Genomic DNA, 11,770 nt, shown 5'->3' on the forward strand with positions numbered 1-11,770 from the left:
CTTTAGGAAAGTCTGGGCTCTGCGGCTTCGCGCCAGAGCTGTCTCGGTCGTCATCGTCGACTTGGCGGCATTATGGCCAACACTTCATTACCAACAAAGCCATCGCCATTCATTACCAGCTGCCTGGCTGGCCAGCAAGCTTTTGACACCAGCAAGGTTCTGCTGTCGCCGCAGTAAAAGTTGGCAACGGTTTCCAGGTCTCGTGGCGGGTCCGAGGTCCCAGGTCCGAGCGGGCGCATAATGCCAACGTAATCTCAAATTACTGCAAATTTTCGCTGCTCACCTCTTATGCGCTTATTTATTTTATTGTGCATTTCCACAGCACTTTTTGTGCCATCTGCATTTCGATTCCCATCGAAGAGCCCAACTCGCTCAGCCCGGCTCGACTGGTTGCTGGGTTTGCTGTAATCTTCTATTATTTTGATTGTTGGCCATTTTTATTGTTGTGTCAATAATCTGCCTTTATGCTGCTACCAATAACCACCGTTGGCCGGGCAGGCAGAAGCGCGTTTCCGCAATTTCCAGGCGCCTGTGGCAGCGACGACAGGTGCACAAATGGTCCGAAGAATGGGCGTTTGATGGAGCCCCCCTTTTTCTGCACCACCTAATGCCAAAGCGATGTATTTAATGATTTGTTTAACTCGCTGAAAAAAACGCGAGGGGAAGTGCCCATCCAGGCTGCGGGCAAGTGCCGTTGAAGCGAGTTTATCACCGCGATAAGCATATAAATAATGAAGGTTTCTTCCAGCCACAAAAGCGCTGGATGAGTTGGCAAAGTTTTCCGGTTGCACGGCAAGAATAGCCAGTCGATCAGGTCTTGACCAAATCAAACATATAAAACCGAGCCCTCAGTCTTTTTTCTCAGTGAATCATATTTGTGGCTTTCACTGTTTAACACGATTTAAAGGAATTTCTGAAAAGAGGAAACTCTGGTCCTTAAGCCCCATGCCACTTGTGATTTGTTTAAATGCCCCTTCTTCTAATGCCCCATTTTTAGCCACCTATTTGCACCTGTTCCGTTGCATTTGGCTTAAGCTATCCAAGCCAAATTAGGACTTGTGACAATTGCTATACATACATCATCATACAGCACTTTAATTGTGCCTGGCACTCAATCTTTCAATCACGCCAGCCACTCGCCGGGCGGCGTCGGGCCAGCCAGGAGGGGAACCGGGAAAATATGTGGATTACATCGCGGCTGACTGGACAAGAAAAGGCGCTGGGGAAGGAGGAGCATCCTAGGATGGCAGGCAATATAATCTATATAATCATAAGAGTGTACCATGTTGTAACATGCCTCCCCCCGCCCGACTCCCAGGAAACCTTACGCATTTGCGACATGTTGTCAACTCGAATTGCGTTCGACTGATTGAAGGCAGCCAGCCAGGCAGGGCCCAGCCTATCCTCTCCTATTCCATCAGATCCTATAAAAACTAAAGCCATTCTACAGAGAAAGAAATTGTTAATAGTACGAGTTCTAATAAAGTAAATTTTAAATATATAATCGGTCAAAATTTAGTGGTGCTAAGTATATTTCTACTATTTGTTTCTAGCCTATCGATGTTTCAAAAGATCGATGAATTTTTAGAGTGGAAACCTACTCCATCGCTCAGCCATGAATAGCGACAAGTTGATGGCCAAAGCCGGAGCCAAAACCAAAGTCAAAGCCGCTGCCAAAGTCAAGCTACAAAGTAGGCAAGTGGCCAAGCATCGACTCCCAAAGAACTCTTCTCAACCAGACAGGTTTGTCGCCTGTCGCCAGTCGAGACATCGGCCCGGACTCCGGAGATGGGAAAGGAATAATTCTGGAGCTGGGGCTGCAGATTTTTCTTAGTTGGAGTTGGAGCTGAATCCGACTGGAGATGTCTTAGCCGGCCGAAGAGGATTCCTCGTTTTTGGGTAGGCGTCGCACAGATTGATCAACAGACCAGGACGTTTGTCTAAGACTTGGCCTGCCTTGTTTACGTTTTAGGGTTTGAACAGTCATGGATGAGTCAAGGTGGTCACAGGATGGGATTCGGTCATGGGCCCATTTTTAGGAGATTTTATTGGGCACGGGTTCTTAAAGAGATCTAATTTAAGTCTTCTTGGGTAGTAAATTAAACTAACTAGACCAAACTAAATAGAGTTTTTTACTATTAAATATTAAGATTACAAAAGATTTTTTTAAATATTTGGTTTTTTGGTAAGGGACTTTGGGATCCTCAGACACATCTAACTGAAAAATACTTATTAATATTTGTAATCATTTAATTCATTGGTTTTAAACTGGAACTAGTACTAAAGCACTGAATTTAGCCTTTTTTGTTCTTTAATAAGTTAAAGTATAAAACCCCTGCTATTGGTAAGTGTTTGTCTTTTATTGATATTAATATGATGATATATAAAGATGGAATATTTAAATTATTTAAGAGGACCTTCATATTTTATTGATTTCAATAATAATTTAAAATACATCGTTTTTTTTAGACATTTTTAATTGTAATTTAAGATTACTATATGGAAAATGTATAAATATTTTGTAGCCCCTTTTATCCCCAAACCGCTCCTGATCGCTGCTCCACCTTCACATGGCATCGCAAACATTTAAAGTAATTTCGCCATCAATCTTTCACTTTTGCACTCGTTTCGGACAGAGTTGGTCCGCGCGGCCTCCTGGTCATCTGCCTGAGTCACTTAGTTTGAGGAATTGCAAGTGCCCGATCCCCAAGCAGGAGATGACCTTGTCCAGCGAGTCCTTGCTGGTGTTGTTGTCGTGCGTTCTGCCCACTCACCTGGAGGAGAGCATCTGCATGCGTAAAGTTTATTTTGATCTTGGTGTCTCCGCGATTTGCATAACTTGTCATCCTCGAGAGACTGCCAGAGGAGGAGACGGAGTCGGAGATGGAGGTGGAGGTCCATTGTCAGTATCAATAAATATCAACGCGCCGAGCGACAACTTCTTTCCGTGCAGCGATGTCTTCGCCTGCGAGGCCTTCGCCTCTACGCCTGATGCCATCGGGCATTGATGAGTCCCAGTCCGTCAGCGGGTCGAACATTTTGCTATTTTATGCACACCGATATAAATGATCTTTTAATTAATATCACTTTAGATAGCGCACAAATTGATGGAGCGTTCTTATTATGCAAAGTGATGTTTACGATTATGGCTCGGATCGGATTTGCTTTCCGACTTGGACTCGATCCTGGCAGTGCCCCAGTGGCCGGTACGAGTACCAGTACCGGGACTAGTACCAGTTTCATTTTCAGTTCCACTTCTACTTCCAGATTGGATTGGCTTTAAATATTTTTAATGACATCGGCCGGGATTAGGGCTGGGCCGCGGCTAGAGTTGATCCGACAAGTTGGTCCAGACTCTAGAGCCGCTGCTAATGTGCACTGCCAATGATAATCGGATCAGATTACCAGCCTGATAATACTAAAAGCTTTTTGCAATTTGCACTACAAATTTGTTTGGCAACCAGGCTCGATTTGGACAAAGTTATTCGGCACTTAACACGACTGTCCTTGGTCTCCATTAGGATTGAGGATTGAGTTGTGTTTTGAGGAAAATTTCTCCTTTCTCACATAACTTGAAAGCTTTCAATATGGATATACAAAGCAGGTGCGATAAGATCGCCGCGGAATGCCAGACGCCGCTATTTCGGAAAATGAAGTCATTAAATGCTATTACAAAGCGTAATTGTTCACAAATTATACAGGAGAGCGGGGACTTCCTATGGATACCCTTTTTGTGCCCCGGGTAGCACTGGTACCACTCGCACCACTGGCATCACCGAAACAATGTGCGCATTACACCACTTTGGTATCTTAATTATAGGCCTAGGAGTGCCACACCAGAAAGCGGTGAGAGGGGGCCTCGCTGCCGGTTGCACCTGTCATATCTGGCCCGCTCCGGGCCGGGCCGGGCCACAAAATGAGTGCAAATGAGTGACACTCGCGTCTGGCCTTCTTTGGGGATCGCCCCTAGGAATTACCATATTTTCTCTTTTTTGCACAGAGAAAAGTTTGTTGAAAGCATAGGAGTGGAGGTACCTATATAAACTGCATCAGCAAAAGGCCTTCCAGGGAGATGACTTATTTTTTTCTGTGCCGCCTTTACAAATCCACAAAGCAGACGGCTGGCAATTTGCCGAGCCGGGAACAAATGCTGGTTAATATTCAATTTATTACAAATCATCATCGCCTCCATTTAGGCTGCTACTTACGGGCTTCCGAGCCGGTCGCTTCCCTTCATGTTGAACTCTCAACTGTGACGCGGAATTCAGGGCCCCAGCTCCCCCAGCATGTAAGTAGTTCGTCTTTCTGCCAACTCATCGAAGAAGTCATGTGTCTGAGAACGAGAACTTCCTGACAAACGCGGGCGGGAAATGCGAGTTCGAGTGAGCCCGACTCCGGCGGAAATTGTGTCATGATTATAGACTAAAGCGCCCATTTAGTTACGCCTTATTATTTCCAATTCCTTTTCCTTGTCGGGCTGGAGAGGAGTGTAGCGGAGTCCCTGGCCCCTTTTGCATTCTGCCGGCAATTGAATTGAACTCGGCCTAATTGAAGTTCCACCGTGTGGAAGTGGAAGTGACTTGACCTTTTTCCCCTAATCTCTTCATTATTAGTATTCACTCGGGCTTAATTTGGTTTTCGATTCGTTTTTGGCTTTTATTTGACTTACTTACTCCTCATTGTGCTGAGCTAAAACGGGCCTGGGTAATTGGTTTTGTTGGCTAATTAGGCTAAGCGGAATTGGTAGAAATTTTCGATGATCGGCCAGCCGATCTGCGCTCAAAACGCAACCCAACCGACTTGTTTGGGCAGCTCCGGGCCGAGATCAACGGGGTTCAGCCCCCTGGCTTGCTAGGCATCTAGCATACATTGCAGCTCATCAATAGTCCATAAGGCGTTGCGCAACCCGTTAAGATGGCCAAGGAATTAATCAACGCGAATGGAAGAACTCATCCGAGTGGCACTTGTTTCTAAGCTCTTCCCATCAATTAAACGCTCGGGCTACCGTGAGGAATCTCTCAAAACGGCACATTGTCTTGGCCAAATTAAAAGCGCCATCTAGCCATCTAGCCATCTCCCCATCTAGCCGGGCTGGCAGTTTATTTGGTTTTCCAACCAGCTGGCAGTAGCCGACACCTGAGTCTGAGTCTCGGATTTTCGGTGCGCATGCGGAAGCGTTTTTCGCGTCATTTTTCATGCTGAAATTTAATAAAGAAAATTAATTTGTGGACATTTGACTCGAGGCGAGACACAAAATACAACGGAGCAAGAAGCCCCATCTTCGGTTCGGTTCGGTTCGAAAACCAAAAAACTCAAACTGCACACAGACTTTGATCGATGGCACTCATGATGCTGCAGGCGAGCTTCCACCAAAAGCCACCGAGAGCCACCAAGAGCCACCGAGAGATTCGCCGCCAATCTCCCCCAGTTCCGACGACAAATTCAAGTTGGGGAATGCCTTGGCCCACTACCTCCAAGGAGTTGTTGGAGGAGCTGCTCCCAGCCGGGTACTGGGTGCCGCATGAGTTGCAAGTTAGCGCAATTAATTTATTTCAACACGAATTTAACTCTCATCGTGCCCGCTCCTCACTTCATTTCACTCCGCTTCACTGAACTCCATTCCATTCCAGGCCCGATGCGTTTTACATCATTCTTGGCCAAGGAGCGGGCCGGACTCCGGACTTGGCATTTATATTGTAAAAATTTTGTCGTTACCTTATCTAAATATGGCCATTGCGTATAAAGACGCTCCATCCACCATCCACCAAGGCAGCTGTTCGCCACAGGATTCAGCGTTCCCCCAGCCGTCCCCTATGCCGATTTGCTGTGGCTACGACACTGCAAAAAATTGAGCTCTTTATACTTTTAGTAATATTTAATTCAATTTATACCCTTTGCATTTGTAAAGGTTCCTAGTTTGCGGGCATACGTATTATTGTTATCTTTACAATGGATCCATTTTTTGTTGTTTTCTTAAAAAAGAAGAGAGTAGTTTGTTGTTTTGCCAACCATGTTACTATTTCGTAAGTTTTCAGAACTTTTTCAATGCTTTTTTCACTTCTTTTAAACTTAAACTTCTTTTTTAAAATTATTTCAAGTGCACCCTTCGCATGATGCTGCGTCACTCATTTTTGCACAGTCCATTAGTTCGCGGATGCGGTCGGCACTGAAGGTTGTTCTCCTGGCCCCTGTCTACCGGTTTGACAGTCGCTCAGTCGCAGTTCCAGTCCAGGTTCCCAGCACCAGACTGCGTCCAGTTTCGAGCTCCATTAGTTGCCCCTTTTGGTGGCAGGTTGTTCAAGCAGTATGCCCCAGCCCAGCCCCGGCCCGAGTCTAGGGTTTATTTTAAGCTCTTCTGGGCGCGTCCTAGTCAAGGGCTATCGTAGTTGCGCCTTCCTGGTTTCAGGACCCCTTAGTCGCCTCGGCTTCGCCTGTAATTTTCGGTTATGCGAAGTAATTTGAGATCGCGCCACACGCGCTGGCTTTAATGACTTCATTAAATGCTCCAAACTAGTTTGCCGCGACTCGTTCTTGGACAACTTCCGATGATGACTATAAAATGATTCCTTGAGGGCATTTTTCAGTTACTTGGCAGTCGGAGTTACTTGACGCTGCATTACCCAGACCACCTTGAATGTGTGTCGCCCTCTACAGAGTCCGGTGTCCTTCGTGGCATAACTCACAGCGGTGAGGTCCTAAATCTCCTAGAGAACATTTAGCTGATCCGAAACCACTGGCTTAATGACTGAAACCGGCGGGTAGGGAAGATCGTCACTCTCGTAAAATGTAAATTTTCAGTTAGTTTCGGGATGAGCTTCTAGGATGCTTAAGTACACTGGGAAAATAAAAGGTGAGATCTTTTGACTCATTATTGTATAGTTTTAAGCTTGAAGGTCTTTTATAGTTTGTTTGTAAACTATTACAGCCCGAGAAACATCAATCAATCTCAAAAAGATTTTAATTAATGTCTACGAATTTGGAAAATTTATGTGTGAATATTTCCATCGTTAGGGGGGTTTGCACAGATGATGGATTTGGCTTGGTTATGAATTAAAATTCAGCATTGAGGTCGTGCGATGGAGGCTTCTGGCCAGACTTTTGCTCTCTGTGTGGACACCAGAAGTCTGGGTCGTGGTGCTCCGTTCACCGGCTCAGTCGTTACTCATTCTCAGGGCCGAGGACGAGGACGACTCGGAGTATGTGGATGAGCTTGGAGATGGGAATCGGGAATCGGAATGGCCATGGTTGTGGCTCTGGATGGATAATTATGACGTTGCAACAATTCCAGCGTGGCAGCCAGAGCTTAGGAGACGTGTTCTGGGATTGCGATTGTGATTGCAAGTGTCTGTGCGAGTATGGGTCGTGTGTGTGCTGGCTGTGTGTGCGCCCCAAGTGACAGTGCAACATGATTGCTCTCGGGCTCGCCACATGCCACATTTATCATTCGTCGAAACGTTGAAAAATTAGTCATTCCTTTATTTTACACCCAAATGCCGAGAGCTCTTGGCGCAAACCAGTTGAGAGGAGAGGCCAAGACCGTGGCCACTGCTTGCTAAATCCTTCTTGCATTACTTGCCCCGGAATACAGTAAGTGGTCGCTAAATATGAAACTATTAGTAATGGCTAAAGGAATTTTAAATGTTTTTAATTGGTGGAAAGAGTCTTGACTATTTGTAGTATCTGCTACCGAGTTTTATTAGATATTAGGATATTAATTTAAAAATTCTACTTAGAGTGCTTTTATGTAGTTTACTATTGGTCTTTACTGTACCTATTCGCTTGCAGCATCCCAAGTCTAGAGCTGCAACAACATGCAAATGACTCTTTTAATTTTTATGAATTTCTCTGATTACGAAAATTGCTTCTGGGCTTTGACTGTGCTCCATAGCATAACACACCAGAGCATACTCACTCGCCGCACCACACACTCCACCACGATCTGCCCCACTCGAGACATGGAGGAAGTGCATGATGCATCGCGCATCTTCATTAGTTGACGCTGCTCCGATGTCAACCGATGGCGACCGTGGCTGCGGGATGGTCGTACTTCTCGGCCATCATAGTTTTTAGGCCCAGTTTGGATATCGCTGGCGGGCCTTTTGGCCGCCACTAGGACTGTCCGTCCGTGTTTGCCTTTCCTGTCGCATGTTCATGTCCAGGAACATTCGAGCCGGCAGACTCAAGCGGAGCAGATCAGGAGCTGGAGCTTTAGCTGTGGCTGGCTCATTGGTGTTCAGCTCGTGGGCTCGAATGGAAATTACAAACCAATAAATCATTTAGTGCCGCCACTCGACTAGGAGGCTGCAGCTCTGCCACTCTGCCCACATGGCTGCGGAGCATCCTTCACCTGCGAAGTTCCACTCCTCACAGGTACCACTGTAATTAGTTGAAATTGTAATTCATGGCGCTGGATTAGATAAAAATCTGCTGCCAATTAGTAATGCACTTGGCCGTGAATAACTTCATGTGGCAAGAGCTGCCGTCTAATATGCTTATGACTCTATTCGCCAATCTTGGAGGCCCTTGGGGTATCTTTGGTTCTTGGAATGGAAAAGATACTCTAGTTTACTCCAAGAGATCACTGCAAAAAAAAATATCTTGTTGACAAAGAATTATTTCAGCTTCAAAGTGGCAATCGCAAAAATGTATTTCTTTCATTTAAATTGCAAAAATATTTTCATTTGCAGCTGCAATTCCTAAGCGAAATCGAAACAGTTTTAATGAAAAATCTGTAGAGATAACAATCATTAAAGTTTTTCACATTTAATTTGGACTTTTCGGTTCAATTACTCAATACACTTTAAATGATTATCCGGCAATCGCCGCGGAGTTGGCCTGCTGGAACTTTATGAAGTCTGGCGATCATATCTCAGGCCGTTCTAGCCGCAAATTCTTGGTCGCAAGACCAATTGCAATTGTCGTAGATCAGGCCAGTCCAATTGACCCCTCACGACCACCGCGATTCGGTGATTTAGCCTTGCCTCGACTTCGCGGAGACCAATTAGATCCTTTAAGATCCAATCAGCGGCCGTTTGCCGCCTCAGCCACTGGCAGCCCCTCGGTTTCCTGCCCCTTGCTCGGGCAACTTGATTTCAATAAAAATCCATTTAATTCGACATTTTGTGGCCAAAAAGTAAAAATAAAAAAAAAACGGCAGCGAGGGGAAACACTTGGCGATTAGTTGGATCGTTTTTGGCTGCCGGCTGCGTTCGTTTGAACTCCGTGCGGGTGTTTGCCTCTGGTTGGTGAACCGTACCCCCAACCCATTGCTGGCCCATATAAATCTCTCGTTGTAATTGCCACGATAAGCTGCAAGCCCGAAAAGAGCGCTTTGGCAGCCACCGTCGCTTAAAACCGGTGGCCAAATAGCCACCGCCGATCCAGCTTCCAATACTATATGCTTGTGTGCTCATGGGCGGGGGCTTTTGTTTTAAGTGGGGACATGTGGGGGAAAAACTACATAAATTTCGCGTGAAATGCATTTGCGAACGATAAATTCGGCAACGGCCGGCTTGGACAGCGATAATCAACGCAATTGCAATCGATTTTGGCGTAATTTAGGTTTGGCTTAAGTGGCGCGGACTCGGGCCAACAAGCCAGGCAGAGAACACCGCCCAACTTTGATTGAGCCAAGTTAGGGACAGAATGGGACCAACTCTGGCGAGCTCTTACCAACAGCCGCCACAGGGTATTCAATGAAACCAAAGTACGGAAGTAGAACTATAGCAGTGGAAGATTGAAAAACACCTGCTGTTGTATCGAGAGAACTTGATTAGTTTTACTTAAATATATGTTGTTCTTTTTAATATAAAATTCTTCGCATTATTATATATAGCATTAACAATTTAACAAGAAATTTTTCAACAATTTTTTACGAATTTTTAATAGATCTTCAAGTAAAGTTATTATAAAAGACTAGGAGGGCTCATATTAGCTTACCCACACAGCAATTAACGAATAAAAAATTAATTTATTTATTAATAACTAAATTTATTATCTTAATTTAATAATTTATTTTGTTTAATAATTAACAAAAACCTTTTAGTAAAAGGCTTGTGAAAGTGAGCTTACAGAATTGAACCGCTTTCTTGAACTTGAACTAACTACCCCCTTTTGAGAAACGTTGTTTCAGGCCTGGTCTTGTGTGTGGCCGAAAAGCAGCAGCAGTTGGCCAACAATAGCAACAATTTAAATCAAACAGCGTTGGCCGCGATGGAATTGTTAGCCGGCGGAAACTACCGTTAAACTCACTTTCGCAGCGGGACACGCGCACCGACAGAAATTACTCATACGCAACGTGGCTGACCCCGGGTCTGCGGCAGCCACTGTCTTGGAGGGGGTATGGCTGGGAGGGAGTCCGGGGGGAGCTTGCTTGTTGCCGCCTCTGCTGACACTCGACCTCGCCTGTTTCACGCTGCCGCCGCCCATTCCATCGACCGCTGATTAATTACACCGCCCGCTGTGCGAATTCTTCAATAAAAATCATAATTTCGTGTTTGCGGCCAACAAACTAAAAACCGAGGAGGAAAAAATAAAGATAAAAATATAAGAGAGCTGGGAGACGAGGGAGACGATGGAGAGAACCCGAAAATAAATGATGATTATTGCCGCATTTCTGTAAGCCGCAGCTTATTAGCTGCACGAGCTGGTATTTCCAATGCCCCTGCCACCCTCCATGGGTCTCGCATGCAAAGTGTAACGAATTTTTGATTGAAACTTTAAAATACTCGTTAGGAGGGTTTCCTCGTCGATGCGCGTGAGTTTATCTTTTGATTAGATTCGTTAGACTTTGTATTGGTCTTTTGTGGCACTCGGCAATTGGGCAGCAGCAGCCCCCAGTCACGGCTGCGGCCGCGGCTGCGATGGAGTCATTATTCACAATTTAGTAACACTTGATTTGCGTTCGGCGTTTTCTATAAATTTTCATAAATTGTTTCTCTTTCTGGGTTAGGCGGGCAAAAAATATGCTTTAGACTGCCTGATTGCACAAAGTTTCTGCTGGAGGGAGAATAACCAAAAAGCCGACCTAGTTTCGATTTTAATTGTGTTTCCATACATATCCCCCCAAAAAGTTTAAAAAAATCCCCCAAATGTATGGGTTATCTTTAGCCTTGTTGGCTGTCGCTGTCGACCGTAATATCTAATTAAGACACAGTCCAAAAGGCTTGCAAGCAGTCCCGAAAAAAGGGAATAAAATATCTGAGACAACCTGACAGCCTGCCAAGTGTAAAGTGCAAAATAAGAGCAGCCAAGCCGAGTGTGAGTGTGTTAAAATGAGGCCCAGCGTGATATATTCAAAAATCATTAACGGCCGCATTGCGGTGAAAGGAGTGCTCCCCAGTTCCCGGTTCCCAGTTCCCGACTCTCAGCTCCGGATCTGAGCCCCTGTCTGATCCACATATCGGGGCAAAGTGAAGCGAGAAATTGCTTTGACGTTGCGTCAAAATTTCACACTTTTTCGCCAGATAAGAAAGCAAACATTTCGCATGAGGGCATCGCCGCATTCCCCAAATATTTGCCCGACTGGCGAAGATCATTAAAATAAAGGAGTGCTAAAAATCGGGGACGGAGGCGCAGGGATGCTCCAAACAGAGAGGCTAAATTAGCATACAAGTCGCGCTTTTGCCATAATTTGCATATAAAATTAGCGCAACACGTTGCATCCAGCCTCCGGGTGACACATGAGGCACTGACTCTACTCCGGCAGCTCATTTGGGCGACTTGCAGCTGTTGATTGGTTGTACACACTCACATCGGAAAGTGGCTAATC

The sequence above is a fragment of the Drosophila bipectinata genome, chromosome 3L (genome assembly GCF_030179905.1).
Source record: "Drosophila bipectinata strain 14024-0381.07 chromosome 3L, DbipHiC1v2, whole genome shotgun sequence".
Lineage (NCBI taxonomy): Eukaryota > Metazoa > Arthropoda > Insecta > Diptera > Drosophilidae > Drosophila > Drosophila bipectinata.